Genomic DNA, 16,963 nt, shown 5'->3' on the forward strand with positions numbered 1-16,963 from the left:
TTGGAAATTCTCTCATCCTCAAATAGCTCCCAGTTTCCCTCTGATCTTTCGATTATGCCTAATGCTTTCTGTTTTCTCTAGGCCTGTTTCCTGCAGTCCCTTTCTGTGGCTGCCGGCATCCAGCTCCTAGAAAACATACTCATGTCCTTGGAACTCAACAGAGGACATGCCAGCAGGGGCCTGGAAAGGTGACAGGTGGACTCACTGAGTCCCAGTAGGGCATCACTGAGTAGTACGAAATCAGGGTGCTCTGTCCCCCAGCCAGAGACGTCCTGGGGGAGCCATGTCCCCCCAATTCACCTTTTGCAATGCAAAAGAAAAAAAGCCATGAAAATTACTTTTCATTCTGAAAAAAAAGAGCATTACTGACGTCTCGTTTGTTCTCCAAAGATTTCCACAGAGATATAGAGCAAGTATCTTGATTTATCAAGCTCCCCACAAAAATGAGACAGAGTCTGATGCAATATTTTTCTACATCAGGCGGTCACAAAAAGTTTGCGTTGCTGAAGGGCCTCAGCGTCTTTACAGCCCTTAGCTGTCCATTGGACAACCCCTTCCTGGGGAAGCTGGCCTCCAGCCTGGGTCAGCTCCCCTGTCTGCACCAGAGCCCTCAGCATGGCACACGTGAGTGTGTGTGTGTGTGTGTGTGTGTGTGAGATTCTCAGGCCACTGAGAATCGCCACTGATCCCCAGCACCACTGATTCATTCACCACTGATCCCCAGCACCTGGCATCTTGTAGGTAGGCACCCTGGAAATATTTGTTAATTGAGCAAATGAATCCTAAATTCAGAGTTTAACCCCCCCAGATATTTACAGCACCCCAAATAAGGACCTCAGTCCTTGTGCTCTAATCTTCAAGATTACATTTCAGGGGAAGCAAGTCTCTCCTAGTTAACATCAGGCTACAGAAGAGAGGAACCTTCCTCTCTCCACCTTCCTACTCAGCCTCCTGGTTGAGTGCCCACTCTGCCCCAGCCCTGAGGACCCCAAGTAGGTGTGGGAGAAGGAGGGCGTTTTCACGAGGTTCATCCCAGTCTCTGGTGCGTTAAGAAGCCACATTTATAGGAGAGCTTCGAGTCAGACTGAATGTACAGGTTTCCATCCTCTTGAGTGTTACTGAGTCTGAGCTCATCATACTGCTCACCACCTGACAGGCCAATAAATTAAGAGACGAGCTGTTGTGGGAAGGGATAATGACTTTATTTGGAAAGCCAGCAGACGGAGAAGTTGGGGGACTAGTGTCCCAAAGAACCATCTTCCTCAAGTTAGAACTCAGGCTTCTTTTATACCAAAAGGGGAAGGGGTAAAGTCCTGGTTCCAGCCAGACTCTGGAGGGGTGGTGTTAATTTCTCCCTCCCCGCAGTCATTCACAGGTGGGCCTGGTCAGGATGGTTCCTGCGAGCTAAACAAAGGTGTTTTAGCTTACCACTCATTTTCTGGGAGGCAGGGTTCCCAGAGGTGGGCCATTATGTATACTTTAAGCTTATAGGCAACATCCCTTTGGTGATTAACTTCAAATACAAAGGTTCTTCCTTATTGCATGAGGACTATTGGGGGAAACTGAGGCAAGGGATTTGGAAACATTCTACAAATGGAGCAACTGGAGAAGACGAAGATCACCGGGGTTGGAGTGAGGGTTAGGGCTGGGCTTCCACCTAGGGTTGGGGTTTTTATCTCCCAGCCAAGGTCCCCTTCAAGATATCTGTGCATGTAAACCTCAGGAGGTGGGAGTGGTGAACCACGAGGTTCTTCACCAAAATTCCATGAGGCACCGGGGCTGCAAGGGGAGAACAGGAGCCTTAGAATTCTGCTGCCTTAGAATCTTGGCCAGGAGGGGAAGGGTGGGGAGGTGGGGGGCCCAGCTGTGGCTGGGGACAGGTGGCATCTGCTGGCACAAAATGTGGTCTAGAAGACAGCAGCTGGAATTCAATTGGGCAGAGAGGGCAGAGCTTCTGTGGACAGCCCAGCTGAGCGGGAGACTGTGGCCTCTCTGAGGGGTAGGCTCTGACAGAGGGTAGGAGGGGAGCTGGGTGGGGACAGGGCATGTCCCAGTGTCTGTGTCTGTGGGTGTGTAGAAGCGTGTGTCTCTGGGAGTGAGGATGTGTGTGTGTCTGAAGTGTGCACATGTGTGATTAAACGGGTGAGTGTGTATGCTGGTTTAGAGATGGATGTGTGTCTGTGGGAGTGTGGGCACCCCACCGGGCCAGTGTGTGTATACGTATGTGGGGCATTTTTGTGTGGCTGAGTTAGTCATGTGTGTGTGCTGCATGTGAATGTGTTTTGTGTGTACGCGTGACAAGGGATGGGGCAAAGAAGCACTATAAACTCGGGATGGAGCCATTTAGAGCTTACACCATTGGAAACTTGTGGACATTTGTAGACTTGAGGGCAGGAGAGCCAAGTTCAAGTCCCAACTTTGCCACGTTTCAGCTGTGTCCTCAATAGTCTCTCCTTCTTTCCAAGCCTCAGTTTCCTCCTCTGTAGAATGGGCATCGTTACCCTCACTGCCTCCCAGGGCTGACCTACAGACCACTCTGGGCGGATGCCAAGGTAACTCAGCTCCCTCTGGGGAGAGGAAATGAGAAAAGAGTTTCCATTCTCTGTGCTCTTGGAATTTCTTACCAAGAGCGTGTATGATTTTTATGGTGGAGATGTTAGGAAAAGGCATCTGTGCTCTGGAAACCTTTACCACCTTTCTCAGTCTGGCTGGGGAGATGCTTGTGGTTCTGCTGACAGATGACCGTGGTGGACACGGCTGGGTGTGAGGTTATTTGCCAGGGTCAGATCCTCAGACCAGGCAGGCTCTGGGTGGCCTTCCTCTCCCCAGGAGCCAGCTAGGGATGTCACTGCCTAACTTGGAGGAGACAGGAATGCTGCTTCTCGGAAGCCTTCAAACTTGCGTTCTTGGCCAAGAAGAATCGGTCCCAGCCCGGTGCCCGGAGAAACGGGACAAAATCGCCTGCAGAAACAGACTTAAGGGTTAAATTAAATGGAAACTTGCCTTTCACAACGTCTGTTTTCTTTTCTCTCCTTTTATTTTTATTTTTTTAGGTCCTCCTCCTCCCCACAATGAATCACAAAAAGCTATTATCAGAGGTTATGTCTGGGGAGGGAAAGGGAAGGATTTCACTTTTCATTTTGTACCTTTCAAAGTAAGGTCTGAATTTTGGAACCAAATCCTTTTTTCCTCTTTGTGCTCCTGCTTCCTCCTCTCACTAGTATCAGGAAGTCTCTGGCCAGAGAGCCTGCCACTGGAGATTTTCTTCTTCGAACCGCAGTATGTGAAAATGAAATAAAAACTGCAGTCACTGTTATATAATTTTTAAAAATCCCAAAATGCTGGCTTCCAAAACTTAATTATTTTTTTTACATATTTAAAAAATTTTTTAACAGGCATGACATTTACATAACTTGACTTTCAAAAGGTACAAAAGAATAAGCAGTGAAGCACTTTCCTCTCATCCCTGACCCCAGTTTCCTTCCCCAGAGGCACTCCCTGTTCCCAGTTCCTCATGCAGCCCTCCAGGACATCTTTGCACGTACAAGCAGCTATGTATAGGTATTTCCCCTCCTTCCCCTCCTGATGCTGTAGTTTCCTACACACTCTGCTCCATTCCTCCCCCGACCCCACCATTTAACAATATATCTTGGTGGTTGTTTGCAAGAGTACACGAATGCCTATAGAATCTGGTCATTTTACAGAAGGGGAAATTGAGGCCCAGAGAGCTCTAGAACCCCGTCTTGCCTCACAGTCTGGGGAGCGTTCCTCAAGTTGGAGGGTGAAATCATCAGGGATGAACTGTTTCCACTCAGAGATATTATTTTAAACAAATTCACTGAGTGAAATAGAGCTTACCAAGATGTGTTTAAGAGCCCTTGGTTCTCAGAAGGAAGAGAGGAAATCACAGCTTCCCAAGTACACACTAGAAAACAGCACCCGCCTTCCCCGGTTGTCATCTGTGAGACAGTGCCTGCCCCTGTCACAGATCGCTGCCTCCCAGCCCAAACTGGGACCAAATCTACTGAGCCCCCTTCCAGTACTGCCACAACAGCTGTGTAGCATTGGGTAGGTCACCTTCCCTCTCTGGGCCTCCAGGTTCATCTTTCCCAAGGAGCTCCTCTCTACGCCTCACCAGCTGGAATTTGTTGCTGTCTTTCTAGGTTCCCACAACTCGTGATTTACAACCATCCTTCCCCGGTCCCCACCACTTCCTCCTTTCACTCAAATAATCTTTAATTAATTGAGCATTTACGATGTTCTGGGTCTGTGCCAAGCAGTCTTCATGCATTGAAGTTTCAAAACAACACTGAGGGGAAGGGAGAAACTGGACACATTTTACGCGTTTTACAGATAAGGAAACTGAGGCTTAGGGAGGTCAAGGAAGTACCCTGTGTTACACAGCTAGTTAGCATTGGAGACAGAAATCATACCAGGCCTGCTCTGCCGACCGCACGGTCCCTAATGTGACCTACCACTCCCTTGGGTGTTGATATTCAAGTGTAAGCCTAGACAGCTTTACATCAACCCCCAGACAAAGAGGCTGGGCCCAGAGAGGAAAAGCAGATTGCCCAAAGACACACAGCCACCAGGGCAGAGCAGAAAAGGGAACATTTCCTTCGGTCTTTTGGATATTTATCATGTACAGGGTGCTGGGGGCAGGGAGGTGAATAGAACACCTGCAGTTTGCCCGCAGGTTGCTCACAGATCTTCTGATCCATACAGTGGTCTAAGCCAGGCGTTGAGCCGTAGCTACGTGCCAGGCACTGTGCGGCTCACGCATATTTTCTTCACAGCGACGACCCATTGAGGAAAGGCACTTGACCCATTTTACAGATGGGAGAACTGAGGCTCAGAAGGTGTGGAAGCCCTGGAGCTGAAGCTCTGGCACGACCCCAGCCTGTTGTCCTAACCATCCTAGTGCTCTGCCTCCCAGGCTTGGGACTACGCAGCACTGTGAATGAATGGGGGGCGGTGTTGTATGATACCTAGTAACAGTTATTATTATCAGTGGGGTGTTGTACCTGGATGACCCTTCTCCCCGGGCCTGGACAAGAGGAGTGGGGGTTTGGATGGAGGGGTCTGGACATTTCCTGGCCCTTCATCACCCAAGAGAAAGCAGCCAGGCTCCATCCGTAGGCAGGAAGGTGACTCAGACTTTCCTCTGGGACAAGTCCAGCCTGAGATCCCAGAACCTTGGGCTGACCCAACTAGCAGCTCCCGGTCTCTCTACCATAGAGTGTGGAGAAAAGGTCCCCAGGTGATTTATCTGGCAGGGAGAGATGGGGCTTTCAGCAGCTGAGGAACAGAGGAAAATCTCACTCCTGAGAGAGACCAGAGAAGGGCAGTGATTTATCCAAAGTCCCGCAGAAAGTCGGAGGCTGAGGCCAGCCCTATCTGGGACATTGAACAACTCTTGGAGAGGTCTGTTGTGTGTGAGGCTGGCGACATCAAGATGGACAAAGCCCACGCCCTGCCTGGAAATGTTCATGGCTCAGTGGGGAGTGACGTCATGACTGGGCAAAGACCTTGTGGCATGTCCACCCCATGGTGGAAGGAAGCGGCAGCCTGGTGGCCCAGAGGAGGGTGCCGTGCAATTCTGTCTAGTGGGGGAGAGAGGAGGATAGGGAACATATCAGGGAAAGCACTGTGTGGGCATGGAAGGGTACGTTTTGACAGGTGGAGAAGGGAGGAAGCATTCCAGAAGGAGGGAACAGCATGACCAAAAGCTCAGAGGTGGGATCGTGCCCAGGGACTCTGAGAGGCAGTAGAATGTATGAGTTGAAGGCCGAGATTTTGGAATCAAACTACTTAGGTTTGAATCCTGGCTCTGTCACTTAGAGCTGTGGACCTTGGCAAGCATTCTAAAGTCCTGGTGCCTGTTTCCGTCTCTGTAAAATGGGGAAAACAGTAGTACCCACCTCAAAGCGTTATTGTGAGGATTAAATAAATTAATCCACATAAAAGAGAGTGAGGCATGTATTCTCAACTTCTATTAACAACGCTGCAATTGGGTTCAGGGAGAATTTCAGTGTGGTGGTCCAGTGCTCTTTCCTCTGTTCTTGGCTCCATCTTGCTCTTTGGGGCTCCAAGAAACCTTCTCCTCACCTCACCCAGTCTTCAAGATCCCTGATGGGTGGCCTGGAGAGGGGGAGATTCTGGGAATAGGCCTAGTGGAGCTTTTGGAAAGTCCCAGCTGTCGATTGGGATCCAGCCGCAGGGGTTAGGACATGAGAGAGGAGGGGATCCTCTGGGAAGGTGGGAGTATAGGAAGGGGGGCTGCTCCAGATGGAGCAGAGAGACACCCCCCCCCCCCACCCCACACAGGGGCCCTCTTGCCTAAGGGCTCCGGAAAACTCTTACGGGACTGGTCAGCTGCAGAGGGAGGTCACAGATTTACGGCCATTCGTAAACACAGAAAGAATTTGCCTGGGCCTCCCAGGCAGGGACATGGAATGTCCAGAAACAACTGGGGTGGGGAACAGCCGGGGAGGGCAGGGCAGCCCTGGGGCTGCCTGGAGCAGTTCAGCCCCCTCCTCTGGTCTGGGGCAGGCGGGAGGCCTCCGGAGTCAGCAGCCCACCTTGACCAGCCGGCGGGGGGTATGGTCAAGGGTCGATGGAAGAGCCCCACCTGAGCCAGTGTCTTGGAGGAACAGGACATGCTCATGACTTCTGGGGTGGGGATATGTCATAGGGACACACAGGAGACAGGACTTGAGGAGATGGGTGTGTCTCTAAGGATGCCTTGGGGGTCCTCCCCACTCAGGAACAGGAACTCCTGTTTCCTGTGCCAGGCACTCTGCCATCTTTGTGCTTCAGCTTCTCTTTGGGTCTCTGGGTCTTTTTCCGTGGCTGCTCAGCCTCCCTAGGTCAGCCGTGGCACTCCGTCCTCACATCCCTCACTGCTGTGGCCCCTGCTCACTGGTGTCCCGCAGAAGCCAAGGAGGTCTTGGCTTCTGTGCCCCTCTCTTCTCCATGTCAGAAGCACAGCGGGGTTTGGGGAGAGGGGCTGACAGCCCCACACTCTCCGAGAGGGGTGTTTTCCCAAAATTCGGCTTTCCAACTGAGTGATTTAACATCTAATTGAGTTATTTATTATAAGGTAAATAAATACTAAATTTGTTTTTGAATCAGTATTACATGTTATCTTAGTCAGCTGGGCTGCTGTCACAAAATAATGTGAACCGGGTGGCTTACCAACAACAGAAGTTTATTTCTTACAGTTTTAGAGGCTGAAAGTGCAAGATCATGGTGCCAGCATGGTCCATTCTGGTGAGGACCCTCTTCCGGGCTGTAGACTGCTGACTTATTGTATCCTCCCATGGTGGAAAAAGGGAGTGAACTAGCTTTCAGGCTTCTTCTTATAAGGACGCTCATCCCATTCATGTGGGCTCCACCCTCAGAACCTAAGTATCTCCCTAAGGCCCTGCCTCCAACATCACACTGGGGATTAGATTTTAGCATATGAATTTTGGGGGGACACAAACATTCAGTCCATAACACACGTACATGGTATAACAGTAAAAAACAAACCTCTCTCCCTGTCCCCTGACCCCCAGTTACTTTTCCCAGAGGTAACTACTCTTGCCTGTTTCTTCAACAATAACTTTAATGTTGATTTGTGATTTGAGAGTTTCTGTGAGGCTGATGAAAAGTCCCAAGAGAAAGCAGTAGGAAAGCAGGACCATGAAATGCCCAGAAAACATAGTTAGAGGGAAGAGTCTTTTCTCTGGGCCACTTTCCCTTCTAAACAATGATGAAAGCCCCCATTCCTGCATCCCATTTGGGCCTCTCTTCCTGGTGTGAGAATTTGACTGTGATTCTGCTCTGTGGGCTTTAAAATCTGATGAGACAGGTTATTCCTCCATTCCAGAGCATGCCTGGGGCAGGTCTGGGGTGGCTACCATTGGCTCTAGATTTAACCCCTGGTCCCAACACTTGCTGCCTTAGTGATAGGTTACCAGTTTTTAGTATATCTTTCCAGAAAGATCCAAAGGTTTTAAGCATATATGTACATATAGCCCCAGTTCCCCTTTTTACTACAATTAGGATAGTATACTGGACAAGTGATTTAGATCACTCTCACCACTTCTCTTTAACATTGTACTAGAATGGTAGCCAGTGCAATAAGTCAAGAAATAAAAGGTATAAGAATTAGAAAGGAAAAAAAAAAGCCATCATTACTCATGACATGATTGAGTACAGAGAACTTTCCAAAAGAATCTACACACTAGCTCTTGGAATTGATAAGGACATTTAGCATGGTTTCTGCATCCAAGGTTAATTCAAAGGTTAATTATATTTCGATAAACAAGCAACATACAAATAGATACTTAAATTTAAAGATGAGATGATTAAAAATTTTTAATGGAAAATTTAAAATGTTATACAGTACCATAAATAATTTGAAACCTAGAAAGAAATCTAATAAAAGTTGTACAAGACCTCTACATTGAAAACCACAAACTATTTTTGAAAAAAATTTACAGGAAAGCTAAATGAATGGAGGACTATACCATGGCCATAGATTGAAAGACTCAGGATTATAAAGAGTCTACTCCTCATTTCTTCAAATTGATCTATAGATTTAAGGCAATTCCAGTAGAAAAAAATCCCAGTTTTTTTTTTTTGCACATGTATAGAATGTCTTTATTCTTGAAAGAAAGATACATGTTTGAAATATTTAAGAATGTAGTGTCATCATTGAGTATAACTTCCTCTCACTGAAAGAATACTCTACCTAAAATTTCTTTCATATAGCGTGTAACAAACATCTATGTATCTAATGCAGGAAGAAGCCTTTACATGCAGATGGAAAGGAAGATACATCCTGTCCCTGTTTGAAAGCTAGGCTTTTCCCACCTTCAAAGCAGCTTTAAAAACACTAGTGCTACAGGTCTGTTATACAATTCACTGCATGCCTGACCCAATGACTATAGCTTCCTTTCACTGAAAGAACGCTGTGCCTAAAATTTCTTTCATGTAGCTTGTGAGAAACATCTATATAAATCTAACGTGGGAAGAGTCTTCATAAGGACACAGAAAGGAAGATACCTCCTTTTCCTGTTTGAAAGCTAGGCTTTTTGCAGCTTCAAGGTAACCTTGGAAACAATAGTGCTACAGGTTTGTTATATAATCATTGCATGCATGACTCACTGAGTATTAAAAAAAAAAAGATTAGAGTGTCACGATGTCTACAATTTACTTGCAAATTATTATTTTTTTGTTTTTTCTTTTTTAATGTTATTGTAATAATGTTTTTCCATAATCATTTGAGACATTTTCTTCTCTAACCGTTTAATAATAAACTAATTTTTTAAAATTAAAAAAATGTATTGATGTATAATTAACATACAGCATTATATTTCAGGTGTAGAACATAATGATTCAATATTTGTATATATTGTGAAATGATCACCACAATAAATCTAGTTAACATCTTCTGTCACCATGCATAGTTATAATTTTTTGGTATGTGTGATGAGAACTTTTAAGTTTGATTGACTCTCTTAGCAGCTTTCAAATATGCAATACAGTGTTATTAACTATAGTCATGCTGTACATTGGATCCCCATGACTTTTGATTTTATAACTGGAAGTTTGTACCTTTTGACCCCCTTTACCCATTTTGCCCACCCTTACCTGCCACCTCTGGCAACCAGTTCCCTGTATTCATAAACTTGTTTTTTATTTTTAATTCCACATGTAAGTGACATTTAACAGTATTTGTCTTTCTCTGTCTAACTTATTTCACTTAGCATGAGGTCCTCAAGGCAAGACTTCATTCTTCGTAATGTGTTTTTTTTGTTTTTGTTTTTGTCTTTTTTTGGCCGTGCAGCATGGGGGACCTTAGTTCCCTGGCCAGGGATTGAACCGTGCCCCCTGCAGTGGAAGCATGGAGTCTCAAGCACTGGACCACCAGGGAAGTCCCTGTAATGTGGTTTGAAATCAAGGATCATAATGCCTTCAGCTTTGCTCTTCTTTCTCAAGGTTGTTTTGGCTATTTAAGGTCTTTTGTAGTCCCATACAAATTTTAGGATTGTTTGTTCCCAGGATAGTTTTTATTACATGCAGATTCTAAAATTTCTTTGGAGAGGCAGAAGGCTAAGAATGGCCAAAGCAATCTTGAGGAAGGAAAGCAAAGTTGAACAACTAGCCCATCAGATTCAAGACTTACTATAGAGCTGCTGTGCTTAAAAAGCAAAACAAACAAACAAGCAAAAAACCCAAACATGTCGTATCAATCAATTATCTAAATGGAAAAAAAAAAGGAATATTGACCCTGTATCTCAAACTACATATATAAAATCAATTTCAGATTGATTGTTGATCTAAACATGAGAGGTAAAACAATAAATACTTTAGAAGAAAACAAGAAAATATCTTCATGACCTAGATATAGGAGATCTCAACTGGGGATATCAAAAAATGCTAACCATAAGAAAAAAAATCGTTAAATTAGACTACATTAAAGCAAAAATTTGTGTTTGTCAAAAGCTGGGCAGGGGAGGTCATGGTGAAGGGGACTTCATGTTCTGTTTTGGATTGTCTGAATCTTTTTTTTTTTTTCATTTTCATTTATTTATTTATTTATTTATGGCTGTGCTGGGTCTTCGTTTCTGTGCGAGGGTTTTCTCTAGTTGTGGCAAGCGGGAGCCACTCTTCATCGCGGTGCGCGGGCCTCTCACTATCGCGGCCTCTCTTGTTGCGGAGCGCAGGCTCCAGACGCGCAGGCTCAGTAGTTGTGGCTCACGGGCCCAGCTGCTCCGCGGCACGTGGGATCTTCCCAGACCAGGGCTCGAACCCGTGTCCCCTGCATTGGCAGGCGGATTCTCAACCACCGCGCCACCAGGGAAGCCCCAAGTTTGGTTTTAAAGCAAAGGAAAGTTTGATTCTTTGGTCAAATCAAAGAATGGACAGGTGCAAGCTCTGGCTCTAGAGTACGCGCTACCCGCCTCCCTCAAGGCCGTGGGCGGGGCCGCTTTACAGGGTTCTTGTCAAGTGGAGAGGGGGCGGGGTTCTTGCAGGTCTGGCGCAGGCGTGTTGCTCACGCTCCAGATCGCAGTGCCAGGTGCAGCGTCCCTGCACACGGCCCTGCCAAGCTGGGGTGCTGGGCTTAGTGGTTCTGCGATGGAAACTCTAATCCGTGGTATTAGGTGCAAGGCCTCTGTACCTGGTCCCCTACAGGCAAGGGAAAGTAGACTAATCAAAGAAGAAATTAGACCTTATCACCTAGATTCAATCTTATTTTTCCCTGGACCCCAGTGGGCTTTGCCGGTGACAAAAGCTTTGCCTAATCCAAGGTCACAAAGATTTCGTCCTAAGAGTTTTATAGTTTTAACTCTACATTTAGGTCTCTGATCCATTTTGAGTTAAATGTTGTGAACGCTGTGATGTAGGGGGTCCAACTTCATTCTTTTGTGTGTAGCTATCTCGCTGTCTCTTGGCTCCTTGGTTGCAAATCAATTAACCGTAAATGTAAGGGTTTATTTCTGTGTCGTTGATCTATACGTCTATCCTTATTCAGTCCCACATTCTCTTTATTACTGTAGTTTATAGTAAGTTTTGAAATTGGGAAGTTACATCCTCTAACTTTGTTATTCTTTTTCAAGATTGTTTTTGTTATTCTAGGCCCTTTGCCTTTTTTTTTTTTTTTTTTTAATTTTTTTAAACCCCACATTTGTTTATTTATTTATTTTTGGCTGTGTTGGGTCTTCATTTCTGTACGAGGGCTTTCTCTAGTTGCAGCAAGCGGGGGCCACTCTTCATCGCGGTGCGCGGGCCTCTCACTATTGCGGCCTCTCTTGTTGCGGAGCACAGGCTCCAGACGCGCAGGCTCAGTAGTTGTGGCACACGGGCCTAGTTGCTCCGCGGCATGTGGGATCTTCCCAAACCAGGGCTCAAACCCGTGTCCCCTGCATTAGCAGGCAGATTCTCAACCACTGCGCCACCAGGGAAGCCCGGCCCTTTGCCTTTTAATATAAACTTTAGAAACAGCTAGTCAATCTCTGTGGAAAAGAAAAAGACTTGCTTGGATTTTTTTTTTTTAATTGGGGTATAGTTGTTTTACAATGTTGTGTTAGTTTCTACTGTACAGCAAAGTGGAGTTCCCTGTACTATACAGCAGGTTCTCATTAGTTATCTATTTTATACATATTAGTGTATATATGTCAATCCCAATCTCCCAGTTCATCCCCCCCCACTTGCTTGGATTTTGATAAGGATCGAGTTGGATCTGTTGATCAAATAGAAGAGAATTTCCTGTAGATAATGAGTCTTCCAATCCATAGACACAGAATGTCTCTGTTTATTTAGATTTCTATTACTCTTGGCAAAGACATAATTTTCACTTTTCAAATCTTGCCCCACATTTGTTAAACTTACTCCAAAGTATTTTATTCTTTTGATACTGTTGTGAATGGAGCTGTTCATTTTTGGATTGTTCATAAGTGTACAGAAATACAGGTGATTTTTGTATATTGATCTTCTACTCTGCAATCAACTGTACTACTGTTGTTTCTACTAGGGTTTTGTGGTTCTGTTTGTTTATTTGTTTTTGTTTTTGCTTTTGTAATCCCCTGAGAATTTTCTGTACATAGGATCATGACATGTGCCAATAGGGATAGTTTACTTCTTCCCTTTCGGTATGGATGCCTCTTATTTCTCTTTGTTGCTCCAATAAAATATTGACTTAAAGTGACTAGAGCAGAAATCCTTGTCTTGTTCCGGATCTCAGGGGGAAAGCATTTGGTTTTTCACCATTAAGTATGTGTTGGCTGTGGGTTTTTCATAGATGCCCTTTATCAGATTGAGAAAGTTCCTTTCCATTTTTAGTTAGTTGAGTATTTTTTATCATTAAAGGGTATGGGATTTTGTCAAATTCTTCTTCTGGGTCTGTTGAGATGATCATGTGTTTTTTGTCCTTTATTCTATTAATATGGTGTATTGCATTGATTGTTTTTTGTATGTTAAACTAACCATGTATTCCTGAGATAAATTCCACTTGATCATAGTTAATCCTTTTTGTATTTTGCTGGATTTTGGTTGGCTAATTTTTTATTTAATAGAATTTTTGCATTTAGATTCATAAGGTATGTTGGTTTTCCTAGTTTTGTTTGTTTGTTTTTGTTTTTGTTTTCCTTAGTTTTCTTTTTTGTGATCTCTTTTTCTGGTTTTGGTATCAGAGTAATATTGGCCTCACAGTATTACTGACCCAGGTACTTGGAGTCTTCAATCAATAGAAATTGATAAGAGGCCAGATGAGAAATTCAGGCAAGGCTTCATTGGGCTCTGGCTGCAGCAGGAGGGAGTGAAAACAAGAAACAGGTGCCCTTGCTTGCTCTCTGAGGAGATCAGGCTGATTCCTTAAATGGGGTGAGTGTAAGGGGTGGATTGGTGGGTTGGGCTGGAGGGATGGCTTAGGTGGGCTGCCCACCCCCTTGGTGGTGCTGTGTGCAGGGATCACACAGAGCTTTTGCTCTTGGCACCTCAGAAATGGCAGCTGGTTTTGGCCTTTTTGTATCTTATTCATAATTTGCCCTACCCGCACATGCATGCAGTTATTTTTAGTCCCTTATAGTTTCTTTGTATTCTCGAGTAGACATTTATCCAGGTGCAAGCACTCCAGTGAAGGGTCCCAGGTGCTGGGTCCCAAGTCCCAGCCTATCTCAATAGAATAAATTGGGAAGTATTCCCTCCTATTTTTGGAAGAGTTTGAGAAGGATTGGTGTTAATTCCTCCTTAAACTTTTGTCAGAATTCTCTAGTGAAGCTATCTGGGCCTGGCCTCTTCTTTGTGGGAAAATTTTGATTACTAATCCAATCTTTTGGCTTGTTATATATCTGTTCAGACTTCCTATTTCTTTCTTAGTCAGTTTTGGTAGTTTTTGTCTTTCTAGGAATTTGTCCATTTCATCTAGTTTATCTAATTTGTGGTCATACAGTTGCTCATAATATTTTCTAGGTAGTAATATCTCCTGTTTCATTCCTGATTTTGTTAATTTGTGTATTCTTTTCTCCTTAGTCAGTCTAACTAAAGGTTTGTCAGTTTTGTTAATATTTTCAAAGAACCGACCTTCGGTTTCGTTGATTTTCTCTGTTGTTTTTCTATTTATTTCCACTTTAATCTGTACTATTTCATCCCTGCAGCTTGCTTTGGATTTACTTTGATCTTTTTTTAAATTAGTTTCTCATGATAGAAGTTTAGGTTATTTGAGATCGTTCTCCCTTTTAAATATAGGCATTTAGAGCTGTAAATTTCCCTCTATGCACTGTCTTAACTGTATCCCCTAAGTTTTGATGTTTTGTGTTTTTGTTTTCATTCAGCTCAAAGTACTTTCTAATTTCATCTGTGATCTCTTTTTTACTTACTGGTTATTTAGGAGTTTGTTGTTTAATTTTCATATATTTCTGAATTTCCAAAAATTCCTTCTGTTATTTTATTCAATTGTGGTTGGAAAACATACTTTGGATCATTTCAGTTTTTTAAAATTTATTGAGGCTTGTTTTATGGCTTAACATATGGTATATCCTGAAGAATGTCCTATGTACACTTGAGAAGAATGTTTATTCTGCTATCGTTGGGTTAGAATGTTCTATAGATGTCGGTAAGGTCTGGTTTTTTTAATAGTGTTGTTCAAGTCTTCTATATTCTTATTGATCTTCTACCTATTTATATTAATTATTGAAAATGGGACATTGAAGTCTCTATGATTGTTGAATTATCCCTTGGATTCTGTCAATTGTTGATTCATGTATTTTGGAGTACTGTTAGGTGAATATATGTTTATAATGGTTGTCTTCCTGATTGATTGACACTTTTATCACTATAGAATATCCTTATTTGACTTTAGTAACAAATTTTGTCTTAAAGTCTATTTTACCTGATATTAATATAGATACCCTAGTTCTCTTTTGCATTTATATCTCTATTTGCATGATATATCTTTTTCATCCTTTTACTTTCAACCTATATGTATCTTTGGCTCACAAGTGTGTCTCTTGTAGACATAACATAGTGGGATCATGTTTTTAAAAATCCATTCTTCATACTCTGCTTTTTTTTTTTTTTTTTTTTTTAAATATTAAGTTTTTACTTTTTTTTTTTTTAATTTATTTTATTTATTTATGGCTGTGTTGGGTCTTCGTTTCTGTGTGAGGGCTTTCTCTAGTTGCGGCAAGCAGGGGCCACTCTTCATCGCGGTGCGCGGGCCTCTCACTATCGCGGCCTCTCTTGTTGCGGAGCACAGGCTCCAGACGCGCAGGCTCAGTAGTTGTGGCTCACGGGCCTAGTTGCTCCGCGGCATGTGGGATCTTCCCAGACCAGGGCTTGAACCCGTGTCCCCTGCACTGGCAGGCAGACTCTTAACCACTGCACCACCAGGGAAGCCCTAAATTTATTTATTTGTTTATTTAATTTGTGGCTGCGTTGGGTTTTCATTGTTGCATGCGGGCTTTCTCTAGCTGTGGCGAGCAGGGGCTACTCTTTGTTGTGGCTTCTCTTGTTGAGGAGCACAGGCTCTAGGCGTGCGGGCTTCAGTAGTTGTGGCACACAGGCTCAGTAGTTGTGGCTCGCGGGCTCTAGAGCACAGGCTCAGTAGTTGTGGTGTACGGGCTTAGTTGCTCCGCGGCAAGTGGGATCTTCCCGGACCAGGGCTCGAACCCGTGTTCCCTGCATTGGCAGGCGGATACTTAACCACTGTGCCACCAGGGAAGTCCCTCATACTCTGCTTTTAATTGGAGAATTTAATCCATTTGATTTCAGTGTAATTACTGAAAAGGTAGGAGTTGTGTCTGTCATTTTTCTATTTGTTTTTTATATATTATTTAAAAATATATTTCTATTTCTTAGTATTTCCCCTGGGGAGTACAATTAACATCTTAATTTAGAAGCATCTAATTTGCATTACTATCAATTTAATTTCAGTAATACACAAAACCTTTGCTTCAATCCCTCCCCTCTCCTTCGTGCTATTATTTTCATATAAATTACATCTTTATACATTTTAAATCTATCAACCCAGTTTGACAATTATTGCTTCATGCAGTTTTCTAAATCAGATGAGAGAAGAAAAGAGTTATAAACAAAAAAAAATTATACTGTCTTTTATATTTATCTGTGTACTTATCTTTACTGGTGCTCTTTATTTCTTTTGTGGATTTGACTTACTGTCTTAGGTTCTTTTATTTCAGTTTGCAGAATTCATTTTAGTATTTCTTGTAGGGCACGTCTGCTAGTGACAAATTCACTGTTTTTGTTTATATAGGAATGCTTTTATTTCTAATTTGTTTTTGAAGGATAGCTTTGCTGGACAGGGAATTCTTGGTTGACAGTCTTTTTCTTTCAGTACTTTGAATGTGTTATCCTTCTGCCTTCTGGCATCCATGATTTCTGATGAGAAGTCAGCTGTTAATCTTAGAGGATCATATGTATGAGATGAATTGTTTTTCTCTTGCTACTCTCAAGATTCCTTCTTTGTCTTTCTACAGTTTTACTGTGATGTGTCTAGTTGTGAATCTCCCCCCTCCTTTGTGCTATAATTGTCATATATATGTCTATGTGTTATAAACCTAACAGTATAGTGTTATAATTATTTCTTTACATAGTCTTATGCCTTTAAAAGAAGTTAAGAGAAGAAAAGAGAAAATACATACTTATAATGGTTTTAAATTAACTTACATATTTATGATTTCTGGTAGTCTTCATTTCTTCCTGTGAATTCAGGGTAACATCTAGTGTACTTTCCTTACACCAGTATAACTCACCTCCCTCCTTCATGCTATTACTGTTACATATATTACATCTTTGTATGTCATAACCCCAACAGTACACTTTTATCATGATTTTTTTAAAATTTATTTTTAAATTTTATTTATTTATTTTTGGCTGCACTGGGTCTTTGTTGCTGCGTGCAGGCTTTCTCTAGTTGCGGTGAGCGGGGGCTACTCTTCTCTGCTGTGCGCAG

At 43.4% G+C, this 16,963-nt stretch overlaps 2 long non-coding RNA genes across 3 annotated transcripts in view; one reads left to right on the forward strand and one right to left on the reverse strand.

Moving 5' to 3' along the window:
* The window catches only part of LOC309648458, a 42,383-nt gene extending 35,905 nt beyond the window's left edge, over window positions 1-6,478 (forward strand). For both annotated transcript variants that reach the window (XR_014256668.1, XR_014256669.1), the window contains one exon: window positions 82-6,478. This is a non-coding gene — a long non-coding RNA (uncharacterized lncRNA). The remainder of the gene's footprint in view (window positions 1-81) is intronic.
* Window positions 6,479-8,281: 1,803 nt separating this feature from the next.
* LOC309648459 lies at window positions 8,282-15,051 on the reverse strand. Its single transcript, XR_014256670.1, has 2 exons — window positions 11,973-15,051; window positions 8,282-11,640 (listed from the first exon to the last, which is right to left on the reverse strand). It is a non-coding gene; the product is annotated as an uncharacterized lncRNA (long non-coding RNA).
* Window positions 15,052-16,963: the final 1,912 nt, after the last annotated feature.

This window comes from Balaenoptera physalus (genome assembly GCF_965194825.1).
Source record: "Balaenoptera physalus genome assembly, chromosome: 19".
NCBI lineage: Eukaryota > Metazoa > Chordata > Mammalia > Artiodactyla > Balaenopteridae > Balaenoptera > Balaenoptera physalus.